This window comes from Cebus imitator, unplaced genomic scaffold (assembly GCF_001604975.1).
Source record: "Cebus imitator isolate Cc_AM_T3 unplaced genomic scaffold, Cebus_imitator-1.0 Scaffold141, whole genome shotgun sequence".
Taxonomy (NCBI): domain Eukaryota; kingdom Metazoa; phylum Chordata; class Mammalia; order Primates; family Cebidae; genus Cebus; species Cebus imitator.
The window spans coordinates 3,080,981-3,096,740 of NW_016107456.1; the positions used below are offsets into that span (position 1 = coordinate 3,080,981).

At 35.0% G+C, this 15,760-nt stretch overlaps 1 protein-coding gene across 6 annotated transcripts in view; it reads right to left on the bottom strand.

The window, feature by feature from the left end:
• WDR17 (WD repeat domain 17) overlaps positions 1-6,743 on the bottom strand; it is a 118,901-nt gene extending 112,158 nt beyond the window's left edge. For 4 of the 6 annotated variants that reach the window (XM_017542218.2, XM_017542217.2, XM_017542216.2 and 1 more), the window contains exon 1: positions 6,503-6,706. The gene's annotated coding sequence lies outside the window, so the exon portion shown is untranslated. Of the gene's footprint in view, positions 1-6,502 lie in introns of all 6 variants that reach the window. The other 2 variants (XM_037743347.1, XM_037743346.1) reach the window with 2 other exon arrangements.
• Between the last annotated feature and the right edge of the window lie 9,017 nt (positions 6,744-15,760).

Consider the following 15,760-nt stretch of genomic DNA (forward strand, 5'->3'; position numbering starts at 1 on the left):
AAAAAAAAAAAAAAAACAAAAAAAGAAATCAGCAAAACAAATAAATAAATTTTATATACATATATATATGTATACACGTATATATGTATCTGTGTAATATATATCACAATTATATATATATGTATATACACACATACATCTCTCAAGAAAATTTGTAGAATAGAGAAAATTAAAATAAAGTAGGGAAAAAGGACAGGGAGTTGTGGAAACAGAGCTCACATTCTAATTTTTTAAAAGATGGTATAGGAAGGCCTCATAGGTTGATACTGAGCAGACATTTGAGAGAGGTGAGAGAGCCAAATATAAAGACATCCGGTGAAAAAAGCTTGCTAAACAGAGGGAGCACAAAAACAAAGACTCAGATATGTTTCTGGGAAGATCTGAGAAATACTAAGAAAAATCAATGAAAGTACCTCAAAATGTCTATTAAAAGGTCAGAGTCATACTAGGATGCAGAGATTTAAGGTAGTTTTGTTAAATTCACTTATATACTCTTCTGAACTATGTAATTTTTCTGTAATAGAAATGTATTGCCGTTTTTACTAAAAAACAAAACCCTAAAAACATGCTGTTGAAGTATCAGTGTTTAAAACATCAATACACTATATACTCAGAGCTATGCAAAAAATGTTTTTCATATAATCTATAGGTGCTTACTCTTTGGAAAACATCTGGAAAATGCAGGAAACTGAAAGGAATTTTTAAAAAATCATCCATTGGCCCACTAACTTGGGCTCTTCATGTCTAGTATCCATAATTCTAAGTGAGCATTAGTCTCATTGTGATATGTAGCATCACACATTATCAAGAATAAATAGGATTTCAAAGATCTCCTAATCAGAATATTTCCAAGTGTGATTCTCAAATCTTTCACATCAGAATTAACTTAGAAACTTGCTAAAAATGCAGACTTGTGAATCACATCCCAACTATAACAAATCAGAACTTTGGAGTGGAGCTTTTCAAAATCACTCTCAGGCAATTTAAATGCACAGTAAGGCCTAAGAACTACTGGCCTAGTTCAATGACTGTAAGGATTACTTAGCAGAAAAACTGCCTTTGGTTTCTTCTACTGACTGAAATTAATCTCTTAAATGTCTAGTTTACCTGAGCATTTCTGAGTTTACCTTTTATGAGTTTGGCAGGGAATGTTATCTAAGTATTCCCAATATGTGTCAATTCATGACCTTCTTAAAAGCTTAGAAGACAAAATAGGTCACAAGTACAGTATTAGCCTACATTAAAATCCTGGATTAGGTATCAAGTAGAGAAGAATATAAGGACATTATGGTAGTTCTAGTTTGAGCTCACAAAATGACCACTTATACCAGTATGAATTCCATGTTGGGCAACAAAACACAGGAGTTAGAGTAAAACCAAACACTGAACATCAAAAGAGCAAGACACTGATTCAAAGACACAGAAAGATGAACGGAGTTATTTTCCTTATACATCTACATATACTTATTTTTTTACTTTCCTGCATTTTAGTCATGAAAATGAAAATTATATGGATTTGAATCTTGGAACTAGATTTATCCAGGTGCTTAGAGGATTACAGAATCCTTTGTGCTGCAACATGGGAATAATTTTTGATTTGATCAAAGAAGTAATCAACCTTTACTTCAATAGGCTCATTCGTATACCCTCAATGTGACCATTCTGAGAGAGTGATCCAAAGAATAACAGAAAAGGGAGAAGTCACATATTTTCACGTATCAACTAAGAATTTCTGAAGTAAATATTCCATTGATAGAACACTATGAAAGGAAATAAGTAAATATTTGTCATATAAAGATACAGGATTATTTCTTTAGTACAGTGTGGCAAAAAATATAGCCCTATTTTTATAAATAGAATCACTGCTCATGAAAAAAAAAGACTTGAGGAATTCTACCATAAATTGCTATATAACCCCCAGGACATTTGCTCCCCTTCTAATTGACCTCCTCTGTGAGTTGGGTTTCATATATGAGTTTTCTTTAAGCAGTATGAGGCTTTATGCTTATCTGTCTATCAAACTTAGGATTCCCATTTGAAGTCACCTAATGCTGGCATATTCATGTTCTGGGAAAAGGTGTTAAAAAATTATTTTGGCAGCCCTCTCCTAGCCTCCTAGGAGAGGATCCCTCCTGGGTAGCTGAAGAATAGACGGTCCCACCTGGGGAGCTGTCCCCACAGGTCTCCCCCAGAGCCAGTGGGACCCCTGAGGGCCTTGGGCCGAAGCCACCACCACTGGTTTTGTTCAAGTGCACTTAGAGGGTGGTGAAGGCAGGGAGGCCTCAGACACACCCCTCTCCATTTCCAGTTACGGGACCCCAAAGCCATTCACCCCTGTGCCTTACACAAGTGCCAACCTGGAAATAAAATCCCAGGCTTTTATATATATATATATATAAAAAAAAAAACCATGTTGGTGATCCATTTTGCAGTTCTGTAGAGAGGCAGCACAAAACTGAGTATTCGTAGAGCCTGAGGTTCTAAGACAACTTTTCCCTTACTAATTTTGAGAACAAAATGTTTATGTGTTTAGTATCCTTACTAATAAAATAATGGTGTTAGAGTAATTAGTCTTAAGGATCCTGCTATCATAAATTCCAAAATGACTCCTTCAAACCTGTTTACCTTAAAAATAAAATGTTGCATAATTCTTTTCATTAAAAGTTACCCAAATGTCTTATCTTAAAGAATCAAACTTAAATGTTAGCTATTTCTTATTAACCAACTATTCAATTTTTGAGACTCCATGTGGAGCTATTTGTATTTGATAATGAAGAGTTTTTAAAACAGCACATTAAACATGAGTGCTTTGTGTAATAAAAATTATTTTCTACTTTCCAATTTGAAAGTGAGTTTTTTGTGTGCATGATATGAAACTGAACTTATTATACATCATTGTAAATGAGTCTGCCTAGGATACTGGTACATGCCTACAACTAAAAAAACATGAAGAATCTGGAATAAGAAAACAAGAAACCTAAGCATAAGAAAAATTGTTTAAGGACATCTATCTTGAGTTCTCCATCTCACAGCATTTGAATTTACAAAACAAGTATTGACTGTTATAACATTCACTGACACATGAAAATTTATTTCTTATACTTTTGCTAGAATTTATCTGAACATGACAATTATCAATCACCCTTATCACAGCAAATAACATTGTTAAATTACCTCCTGTATTATCTTAATTATAGATTTATATTACTGTCTGTTTCTATGCTACATTTCTTAAATTGGAATGTAGAATTACAGAATTTTATAAGACAGTTTACTGAACTATACTTTGTAAGTACATTTAACATAATAAAAAGTAATACTTTTATAATTATATATAAAAATTATTTTACTCAAGTAACTGAAAATGTGGCATCTGGAAGCCAAGTGCCAGCTTTGGCTCTAATATCGAGTTCTTTCTTTCCTTACAAAATTTAGCCTATTTGAAATGTTTGACTAGTCACTGAAATTATATTTGCCTAGTCACTGAAATCAGATGAAAACAACGTGAACTCTGTCTTCTAATGTGACAACCCATACTTTAATCACGGGAACTTTTCAAATCTTTCTAATGAATCATAATGGGATTTTTTTTCTTTTACTATACAAAGCTGATGATTTTACAGTATTTCTATCAATTTTTATTACCAAAGTTGCAAGTCCTTCGTGAACATTTTAAGTAAATTTAAATAAGAAAAAAGTTTTTCTCTAGGTTTTGTTTTCTTATAGAGTAGATTCTTTGGGAGAATTTCTAAAATTCTCTTCAGGTGTCTGTATCTAATTTCTTGCTCACAAATCTCCAAGGAATAGTCTTATCCACAATGAAAGAATGATCGCAATGCTATTATAACAGGATAAAACACAGTCTTGGATATTAAAAAGTACCAACCAACTCTCGAGTTTCATATGTTTCTGATAGAAAAGAAAAGGAAAGTAAATTAATAAGAAATTCCTTCCAATGTCCTCATATGGCTTTTTTTTTTTTTAGACCAAGTCTCAGTCTGTCGCCCAGGCTGGAGTGCAGTGGCGCAATCTTGACTCACTGTAACCTTCGCCTCCTGGGTTCAAGAGATTCTCATGCCTCAGTCTCCAAGTATCTGAGATTACAGACATACACCACCATGCCCAGCTAATTTTTGTATTTTTAGTAGAGATGGGGTTTCACCATGTTGGCCAGGGTGGTCTCAAACTCCTGACCTCAGGTGATCTGCCTGCCAATGCCTCCCAAAGTGCTGGGATTACAGGCGTGAGCCACTGTGCCTACCCTATCCTCATATGATTTCTATAAATTAATATACTTTCGATGAAATATCTGTTCCTGAAGACACTCTGGAAGATACATGACTTCACTTTAATATTTCCATCTGTTAACTGGAACAGATATACAAAATGTAAAATGAGATAATTCAGTAGTTGTCAAAAGCAGCAATGATGCTTGCATATACATAATGATCAGGAATGGCTGGGTAAACTCTAAGTATTCAGTATTACAATTCAGTAATCTGATGAAGTGGTACCTTTCTTGCATATATTAGATTCTAAAGAAATTCTGGAATATAGGAAGAAAACGTGAATCCTTCAGAACTGTTAGAATTTCATTTTAGTCTTCATTAAAGTATTTAGGCAACAGAAGTAGGTACTCTGGAGAATTTACACATATATTATTAATAGCGACAACCTAATCATTCATGTTGAACTTCTAGTATCCATCAGGGTAAAACAAACAAATAAAAACCTGTTCTTAAACTTCTCCAAGTAATTAAAAAACTGCCACTGGTGCTGTCTCTCCATTCCCAGACTAAAGGACACAAGATAAAGTGTATAGAAAGCAGTAACGACAAAAGCACTCCAGCCCTAGTCTTCTCTCTACTGGCCGCTTTGTTTTTCTGGCTTAAATTAATTGATGGCTTTCTAATCTATGGAATTATTATGGGACTAATGGGTAACTTAAAAAAATTAGAACACCACTAGTTATCACTAGAAATAAGAATAAAGAATTTTAAAACTTTCAAGTAAGCATATTTAATGTCTTCTTCAGATGTCCACAGTTCTTTAAGCAGTTCTGTTAATATCAACACAAGAGAAAGTCAGAACGATGTAAATCATAAATTTCAACTAGTTATTTTTACATAATTTTGTGGAATTCACTCAAGAGCTTCACTTTCCATGTATGCCCTTTGAAATAGGTCATTGTTTTAAAACGTCCCAGGAACTCTGAATGCAATGACCTAAAGCTACGATTTGTAACATTAATCTCCAAACAATCCAGTAAAGGATGTTTCCCAAAATATTAATGAATTGACAACTTTTAAAAAGCACTTAATTACTTTATTTAATTTTAGATCATAGGAGGGGAAAGGTTCTCAGATCACCTATCTCAGATGTCTACCTTCAAAACAGTTAGATAAAACTATTACCAATTTTCTTGAACTCTTAGGCCAGTGAAGCAGAATCTCAAAAGGATATAAGAGTGCTTCCTCGGTAGAGTTTGTAATCACCACCAGCCCAGCATCAGCTCCAGGCAAGCAGGGCGTAAATCTACAAATCAATTAATGCTTCAACTGTTGTGGAGTTCAAATTTATAAATTCTCATAAATTCGTTGTCATTTATTTTCTAATTTTTACAAACCAGAAATGTTATTAGAATCTTACGAATGGCAGTTACAATCTCACATTGTTGAGCTTTGGCCGTTCGTACCCTTTTATAATGAACTTGTTTTTCTTTGTGTTAGTTTTCTCTAAAGAGTATTTATGAAAGATTCAGAAATGTAACATCTCTCTTTAAACCCTTGTTAAATATATATAGTATGTATATGTATACATTAATATGCAAAATAACTTATTTTTGATACATGGTTAAAGGTTTCATTAATTTTCATTCAAATCGATTGCTTTTAATTAATATAGTTAAAAAGTCTCCTTAAATTGTTTGTTCCTTTTAATCTCTGCATGCAAAACAAGTCTGTTTTTTGGAGAGGGAAGGACAGCAAAAATTGTATTTTATGATATACTTAATACATAGTATACGTGTCTTATATCCAGTACCGTCTTTTTTCTGGAACACATTTCCTTTTTACTCAAACCTTTCTTAGTACAACCCTACTGATAAGACCATTTTCAAAGGGGTAAATGATCACAGAAGTGCCTGGCCAGTGGAGTGATAAGAATAGCAATCTAGGCTCTAGTCATGCAAATATTTAATAATCTTAAAAATTAAAACAATGTCCCTCGAAATGTCCATAGTTTATACCGTAGTGGTAGTTTAGATACATAAATATTTGCTGCTTGCCTTTCCTTGTGATAATCAGGTGTGTGGCTCTGAAACTTAGGGGATTATCTTCTTAGACATCATGGTGTGCAAAGCCCTGCAAGACGTACATCGCCCTGGTCCGCGATCACAGGGCGGTCAGAGCCCCTGTCACACGACGCCGCGACAGTTCAAGCATGTCACCCTCTTCAAGCCTGAGCTTCCCTGGGTATCTCTGCGGCCCCACCAGCTTCTTACCTGGAGGAGGAGGCAGCTGCAGCAGCGGACAGCGGGAGGTGCTGAAGCGGGAGAGCGCTGCTGCGAGGCGAGAACTGCCGACGCGCGGACCCGCCCTTCCCTCCCGGCCTGCTCGCCCCGGGCACCCGGGACTGGGCGGCTGGGCCCGCGGGCTCCGAGGGGCGGGGAGGCGGGCTCCGCAAGCCCCAGCGCGGAGCCACGTTGCAAGGTGCTGCGAGCTTGGTTCTCCAGGGTCTGCCCCGGAGGCCCACGTGACAGGCACACTGGCCGCTGATTGGAGCGCCTGAGAGGCGGAAGTGGCTCGTGACCCAGGGAGACTAGGCTGAGAGGGAAGTGGTTACCTGGCAACAGGGAAAGAATGCTGAAGACGCAGCGCCTCCATACTAAAGCGAGGCTTTGGGCAGAGGGTTTGCATTGAGGAAAACTGTGAACCATCAGCGTTTCACCACCTAACACATTTTTTACCGAGTCTGCACTTTCTAGGAAAATGAGTCAAATATACACTAATCATCCTGTCTCCTTCTTGGGGGACCTGCAGGAGGGGCTTGAACCATTGCCTGGAATGTGAGTGCAGAATGCTGTCTCGCCTGCACTTCATTATTGTCTGATTGGGCCCAAGTAGGTCTGTGGGAGAGCTCAATGGATAAGATTATTTGTTTATATTAATCGAGTTGTATGTGATTAATGTATCTGCCTTCACAAAGCTGACATTTTCCCTATGGGATCTCGTTGAATGGGAATGGTTGGTGTTGCCATTCCTACTCGATTCTCCGTATCTCTGAAATATTTTCACTACCTGTGGCCTTTATCCGACACACTAGAGAGAATAAGCCTCCAAATACTTGAAATAAAGTGTATCCAATGACATTTACTGAGAACTAATCATACTCCACTCTGAATAGTTAATAAATGAATGAATGGTTGACCTCAACCAAAGTCCCTGGACCTAATTTCTACCCTCCTATGCAGTAGATTTTAATGCTCTTTTTTTTTTTTTTTTCCAAAGTATTCTCTGCAGAGACGACTACCTACCACAGCACTCAACATCCTATATTGTAAATTAAAATTTACTTGAATGTTGGATTTCCATATAAAGAATAAACTTGTTAAAACTAAAATCAGTTCTTACAACTCTGTCCCTTATATTTTAACAAAGTATCTGATGAATAGCTGGTCTTCAATAAATGCTTGATGAATAGGCAGATAAAGGAAGAAAGAAAGAAATTAGCACTTAATACCAGAGAAAATAAAAGGGCAACAACTAAATATATGTATTAAGTCCTAAAACAGGGTTATGTAAAAGTGCTATGAGACGATTTCAGATGAGAGAGGGAGAACTTTCTCTTCCAAGTTATTCAGGGAAGCTTTCAATTAGTATTTGGTCAGAGACTTATAGATAAGTAGAATTTCACCTGATAAAAAAGGAGGAAAGTGTATATTATGCAGCAGGAGCAGCATTGCCAAAAGCATAAAGTGGGAAAAATAAACGATTAATCTAACTAAATTTGATGTTGCCTTTTTTGGAGTTAGGGATGTGAATCCAAAGCTGTGAAGAAAGATGGAAATTGGCAAAATATTATACTAGAAAAATGAGAAAACTAGATTGGGAAAAATGCAGAATTCTATATATGGGATAGGCTTTAACCACTAAACCAAAGGAAGAGATTGAAGTTTATAAAATCAGTGCTTTCTCATTAAGAATGCCACCCTCGAAACACTGGAGATACATAGGGTGCAGAGAGATGAAGAGTGTGGTCTCTTAGGAGAAAAATTCAGTAGTTTGTGGGAAAAGATGCTGATGGCATCTTTTAGACAATGAAAATAAGAAGAACAAAGAGGGAAAATCACAAGAAACATTTCTGTGAAAATAGACTATAGTTTTCAGTTATGACTGATATTTCCCAGGTACAGTGCTGAGTGGTCAATGGTGTACATGAAGAGAAAATGTTGTTGAAGATAAAATGTCTAGCCTGGTCCATCGGTTGAACAGAAAAAAAAATCTTTTATGCTTATTTTGCTCATAATTTTTCCAACTCTCTAGTTAAGAAACCTAAAACTGGCCGGATGCAGTGTAATCCCACACCTGTAATCCCAGCCCTTTGGGAGGCCGAGTTGGATGGATCACCTGAGATCAGGAGTTCGAGACCAGCCTGGCCAACATGGTGAAACCCCTTCTCTACTAAAAATAGAAAACTTAACAGGGCATGGTGGCAGGCGCTTGTAATCCCGGCTACTCAGGAGACTGAGGGAAGAGAACTGGTTGAACCTGGGAGGCGGAGGTTGCAGAGAGCTGAGACTGTGCCACTACTCTCCAGCCTGGGTGACAAGAATGAGACTACGTCAAGAAGGAAAAAGAAAAAGAAAGGAAGAAGGAAAGGAAGAAAGAGAGAGAGAAAAAGAAAGAGAGAGAGAGAGAGAAGGAGGAGGGACGGAGGGAGGGAGGAAGGAAGGAGGGAAGGAAGGAAGGAAGGAAGGAAGGAAGGGAGGAAGGGAGGAAGGGAGGAAGGGAGGAAGGGAGGAAGGGAGGAAGGGAGGAAGGGAGGAAGGGAGGAAGGGAGGAAGGGAGGAAGGGAGGAAGGAAAGAAAGAAAAGGAAGGGAGGGAGGGAGGAGGGAAGAAGAGAGAGACTGAATGAGACAACTGAAATTATCTAGTTTTGCACTCATAATTTAAAAATGAAGGTATTAAATCTCCAGCCACATTAGCAGCAGATTTTGATAGAATGATCCCAGTTTCCCATTTCAGTACTCTTATTCCTTTAACAGAATTTAGTTCATTCCTTTTGAAAAGGAGATGTAAATAATTGCAACTATAGTTAGATTAGATCTAGAGGAACAATATAGCCTAATTTCTAAAACAAAGATCCCTTTACTCTGATTTTTTATTATTTTACTCATCAAGTATTTAATGTCATACACTCAGCTCTCAAAGAAAAAAATTGTCAGTCACTTAAGCTGACTGACATTTTCAGGGCAATCGTTAATTCTTAACACTGAGTACACAGAGTTCTTCATGATTAAATGTAAAAGCAGAGCAATTAGGGAAGCCAAATAGCTCCAGTCAAATTCATCTTCAAGGATAGACACATTCTGTGAGTGCAATGGCTTTGAAAAGGGTGTTCAATGCAATTTAATATGGCAAATGTCTTTTTAATATATACTCTGAATGAGAAATCAACAAGAAAAAAACTTCTTAAACTAAAATTTTAGAAAAATTTAGTCAAAAAGGCTTTAGATTCATCTAACTAAGAAGACTCCTCACATTATTTTTAATGTAAAAATGATAAAAGAGCAGAAATAAGTATAACAGAAAAAAACACTGAAACTAATGGGCAGTAAATAGTGAACTAAATACTTTAAAATTTACTATATGTAAAAACACTTCAAAATTGAAGTCGTTTTAAATATTTATGTAATCTATTACCACGATATTGATGATTAAGGTAGATATATTTAAATATATCAAAATATTATTTCTGTTATGAGATACTTTAGAGATTTTTACTCTTTGGTCTTCTTGAGGTATAAAAATGGCTTAAATTAGCCAATAAATTGCAGAAAATTTGAGATTTTTTTCTCCAGATCAATATTGATAGAATTGATTATTTATTTATGTATTTATTTATTCATTCATTCATTCATTTAGAGACTGAGTCTCACTCTGTTGCCTAGGCTGGAGTGCAGTGGCACCTTCTCGGCTCACCACAACCTCCGCCTCCAGGATTTAAGTGATTGTCCAAGTAGCTGGGATTAAAGGTGCCTGCTCCCATACCTAGCTAGTTTTTTATATTTTTTGTAGAGACGGGGTTTCACTATGTTGGCCAGGATAGTCTCAAACTCCTGACCTCAAGCGATCCACCTGCCTTGGCCTCTCAAAGTGCTGGGATTACAGGTGTGAACCACCATGCCCAGCTGGATCAATATTGATAGAATTCTTAAAATTGTTTTTAAATTATAAAATATTTAAACAGGAAAGTACATACAGTAATGTAATAAATAACTATAGTTAATACATTTTGTTTTTGTTGTATTTGTGTTGTCTTCAAAAAGAAAAAAAAATTGGCCAAGCGGGGAGGCACATGCCTGTAATCCCAGCACTTTGGGAGGCTGAGGTGGGCAGATCACAAGGTCAAGAGATGGAGACCATCCTGGCCAACATGGTGAAACACCGTCTCTACTAAAAATACAAAAAAAAAATAAATAAATAAAATTAGCTGGGCATGGCGCAACTGTAGTCACAGCTGCGCAGGAAGCTGCGGCAGGAGAATCACTTGAACCTGGGTGGCAGAGGTTGCAGTGAGCCGAGATCTCACCTCTGCACTCCAGCCTGGGTGACAAAGCGACACTCCACCTCAAAAAATAAAAATAAAAATCATTATACACAGGTGAAGTTGTCCTTTTTTCTCTTGTCCTTGGGTTGCTCTCTCATTTTAACCAGATGTAGCTAATCTAACAGATAAATGTACTTTCTAAATTTGCTTTATTTGTCATTTATTTTAAAATTTTACACATATTAATATGTATAAGTATATGTATTTATATGATGTATATATCTTATATTAGGAATATAAAATATGTCACCATCATTATTTACCTATTGATGAACATGTGAGTGTGTGAACTTTTCACTATTGCAAAAAGCAGTGAAACTCTTCCTGCTCCATATCCTCACCAACATCATAGTTTTATACTTTTTCCAATCTAATGAATGTATAGTAATATCTCTACAAGATTTAAATTAGTATTTTCTAGAATTGTTGGAATGGCACATATTTTTATGTTTATAAATTATTCACTACCTTTTTTTCTATATTTAACTTTTCCATATTGATTTTTTAGGTTTTAAAATACTCAAGAGTATTTATGTTTGTTAGACACACCTATTGAAAACATCAGTCCAGATCTTTAGTTGTAAAAAATTCTCCATCATTATTTATTTGAATATTTATTCTATTTTTCACTTCTAAAATTTTAAGTGAAACTATGTGAGAGTTAATTCTACCCGTAATGTATTTATTGCTTGTCTTTTAATAGTTTTAATCTCTTTGTCCCTTTGTGCTAAATTCTGTATGACTCTCAGTACCGTATTTCAATTTCTGGAGTTTTCTTTTCTTCAAATACTTTCAAAGTGATGATCCTGGTTCCTGCCCAGCCTCATGTGGGACATTTAGGTTCCATTTTTCAGCTTAGGCTAACTCTCATCTGCTTTTATCTAATTCAGATTTAGGATCCAAAGATTTATGGTTTTAGTTCTACATTTATCATATTTAATCCACAAATGTGCTGATTAAATTTTTGACTGAGACTTGACAACTTTAATATTCAAATTTTCAAACCAAAATTATTTACCCCCCCTGAATGTTAATTTATTCCTGGGGAAGTGTTTTTATATCTTTACATACATTTTACATATTAATTGAGAGGGATCCTCATTAAAATTCCCTTAAAACCCACTGACTCAACAAACTCCTACTTTGTTAGTTTCAAACCCCTACTCTGTTAATTTCTGTGACACTGGTCTCTGTACAGCTAGAAATGCCTTGCCTTTGACAGTATATCGATTTTCACAAACTGAGTTTCAGACTAATGGACCCTTTTGATTTTCTCTTTCATTTACCTTGGTTCCACTAATACATTTTTTTTAGTTCAATTGATTTTATGTATAGTAATAAAGAGCATGGTGTTTTCACTCAGTCATCTGCTGAAGCCAGATTGCACTGGCTTGAGAGAAAATTGTTAACATTTTTCAGGAATTTTGTCACTCATTATTAAACACATCTATTCTTAAAACCAAATTATATAAATGTATAATTAAATTAAATTAAAACTCAAAGTAATAAATACTCAAAACATCACTTCTTAACTATTAGTGTTTTACTCTTTTCTATGCTTTTGAAGTTATTTATGTTTATTGTAACTGTATGGTACAAATATTGCATAATAATGTACATTTTTTTCCTAACGTTTTCAGTGATGTCACATTGATAGCTTGAAATTGGCCATAGTGGGTGTATTTACTGCCATGGGTGATCAATGATAGGCCAGTGGCATTAGGGTAAGAAGAAATTACCAAGACAGTTGTACATAAAAAGGCAGGTTTATTGAAGAAGGTATGAAAATACTTTCCAAGGGTACAATGTGCAGACCAGCAAGAGAGGAGCTGACTTCAAGGAGATGATAAAAGCTTGCTGGGGATTTTACAGAATGGTGCTTGTGCTGTGAGCTGAGGAGGGCTTTGTGCAGTATTTATAATACCAAGCTTGCAGTGAGCTAACTTGCATTTTTCTGTCAGCTGAGGGTCCAATGATAGCTGGGCACAGGAAGATTGTGAGTTATTTGTGCAGGAGGGCTGTGTGTCCTACATCATAGAGAAAGGCAGATTTATAGCTTATCTGCTTTCTCTTTCCTTTCTCTTGGTCCCACCAACCCGACTCCTTTTCCCTTATTAGGACTCCACATTTACACCTTGAAATTCAGTAAATGTGAGGAATCAGGGCATGATTTATGGTTTTGTTGACTGTCTCAACCTACCCTGTTTCATAAAGTAGCTACTAGCAAAACATGGCTATTTAAATTAACCAAAATGAAATAACATTAAAAATTCAGCTCCTCAATGACAGTACTCAATAGTTCAAGTACTCAATAGTCAGCTGTAGCTATATGGTTACTGTATCAAACAGAGCAGGTAAAGAACATTTTTATTACAGCAGAGAGTTTTATTGGTAAATGCTGGTTTACTTCAGGAGTCAGAAAATTTTTTTCTGTAAGGAGCCAAATACTCAATATTTTGGACTTTAGAGCTATATGGTCTCTGTCACAACTGCTCAACTTTGTTGTGACAGATATTTTATGTAGTGTGAAAGCTGTCATACCCGATACACAAATGAATGGGTGTGGCTGTGTTCCAAAAACATTTATTTACAAAAATAGGAGGCAAGCTGGATTCAACTTAAGGCTCTAATAGTTTGCCAGTCAGGTATGAACTTAAGAAAATGATGGAGAAACTATTAATAATGCAATTTAACTTTAAAGCTTGTTTTGTCTATAACTGTTATATATTAGAAATTGCACAAAAACTGAGGAACTATTTTTCTAATATTCAAAAACTATTATTCAATCCTGCAAATAAGTTGTTCAGGCCAATGATGAATAAGTAAAGTTTCTATATATGCCTTCATTGTTTTTTTTTGTCTTACTCATTCACATCAAAACCAACATTAATGTCAATTGCAATAATTTGAGTACAAATACAAGAGTTTGGCAAATATTAATGAAAGTATGAGTTTGACAAAAATTAATGAACGTATTCTGTGAAAATCAATTTGCTATATGGAATATAAAATAAAGAATATTATGTATCATATTATCATACATAAATTGTTAGACATATTTTATATCAACAAAATTTATAATACATTTGTTTATATACATATATGCACACATTGATTTTTTTAGAGAGCAGATTGTTAAATGTTTACTACCACATCACTGGAAAGTACCTCAATTTGTCTATAAATGTGACACAGGAATGCTTATGAATCTTGGTGTTTCAAAGCCATCTGTCTATGTACTAATCTATTCTCTCTCTCTCCCTCCTCCGCTCTCTCTCTGTCATGGCCTTTAAAATGTACCGCTTATTTCCAGCTGTGGGAATCATAAAGAATAGATGGTCTCAGCTGCTGTGCTTTGAATCCACCATCATCATATTTATGCCAAAATCACACTTCACTATATATAAGTTTTATCTCAATAGTTATTTTTTGCCCTTCGCAAAGAACTAATTTTCTCCCGTTAATATACAAATACCTCAATAGTATATAATTAGTGCATCAGATTGAAAGAAAAGTATGTAAATACATTTTTTTAAAAACATGGAAAATGCTATTTGAACATATACTAATATTGAATATTGGGAGTTAATAGAAGCAACGGCAAAATTAATTACTCTTGTTTATTTGGACAGCCACCTGAGTTCATATCATTAATTTTACCAGACTGATCTTAAATAATCATATATTTTTAGCATGTATATCCCCTATGGAAATATTTTTTGGTATAAGGTATATACAACTTTTATCTGAGATAGACATTCCGACTCCCTAAATCTAAAACTCTCCAATGGGCATTCAATTCATATATATGTGTGTACATATTTACTACTGTCTGTACATTTAAATAAAATTCATCAAAGCCTTATAAATAAAATGGAAGAAATATATACAATAGACTGAAACCATGCAAAAGACTAAGCCTAGCTAAAATAAAGCAAAGTTCAGATTTCTGGTTCTAGAAAATATGCCCTAGGCCACTTTGCTATGAAAACAAAATAATACGTTGCTATGAACGGGAGTCCCACATGAAGCAATTTGCTAAAGATATTTCAGAAGACTTTGGGCACCTAAGACATGGGTTTCTATTTCTCTGTTTTAAGGATGACTGCCAGCACTAATTCTTCATCCAAACTTTTAAATCTTTTAGTGACACCAGGTTGAAGGATAGTTAACTTTTCACCTGTTTTAAAAAGCTTAAGCTTATAAACAGTGATAGGTTAAAAATCCTAACCTTCATAAAATCCTCTTCAAAGTGTGGGCAAATTTCCATGGCTTTTTACATGCAGTTGTAAAAGTAAATCTCAGAAGATTTCCTTTGTGTTGCTGTATTGCCAATTCATATCAATCTTGCCAAAAAGACAAAAAAGAGAAAAACCCCTAAATATATTTTTTATGAAATATTGAAGCAATATGTGTTACATTGTGTTTTTCTGGATGGCAAGTGATGGATTTTATAACCTAGCATTTTTTTTCAAAGAGCAGAACAGGTTAAATTAACAAAATTATGTTACATTTTCTTGCATGTGACTTTCCATATTACCTTGTACCTACCCCACCACTATATTTTACTTTTGTTTTTCTTAAGGAAAGGAAAGAGAAATAAGAAAGCAACTCACCCAAAGTTACTTCTGGAGAAATTAATATTGCAATTAAAAAAATTCTTAAAAAGAGAGTGTGGCCTCAGTACCTAAGTAAATAAACAGGTCGTTCAGTAAATGTCTAATATTTGCCACTCAGATAAGTTGTTTGTTAAATGAATGTTAAAAATGATAATTTTATGTTTGATAAATTAATACTTAAGGAGATGGTTATATTTAGGTTTTGAAATCTTTAAATAATGATTTATTTTTAAGTTGAAATATAGAGGGGGATCACCAGGAAAGATCCTTAGGGATTAATTTATAAGTATTCTTTTTTTTTTTTTTTTTT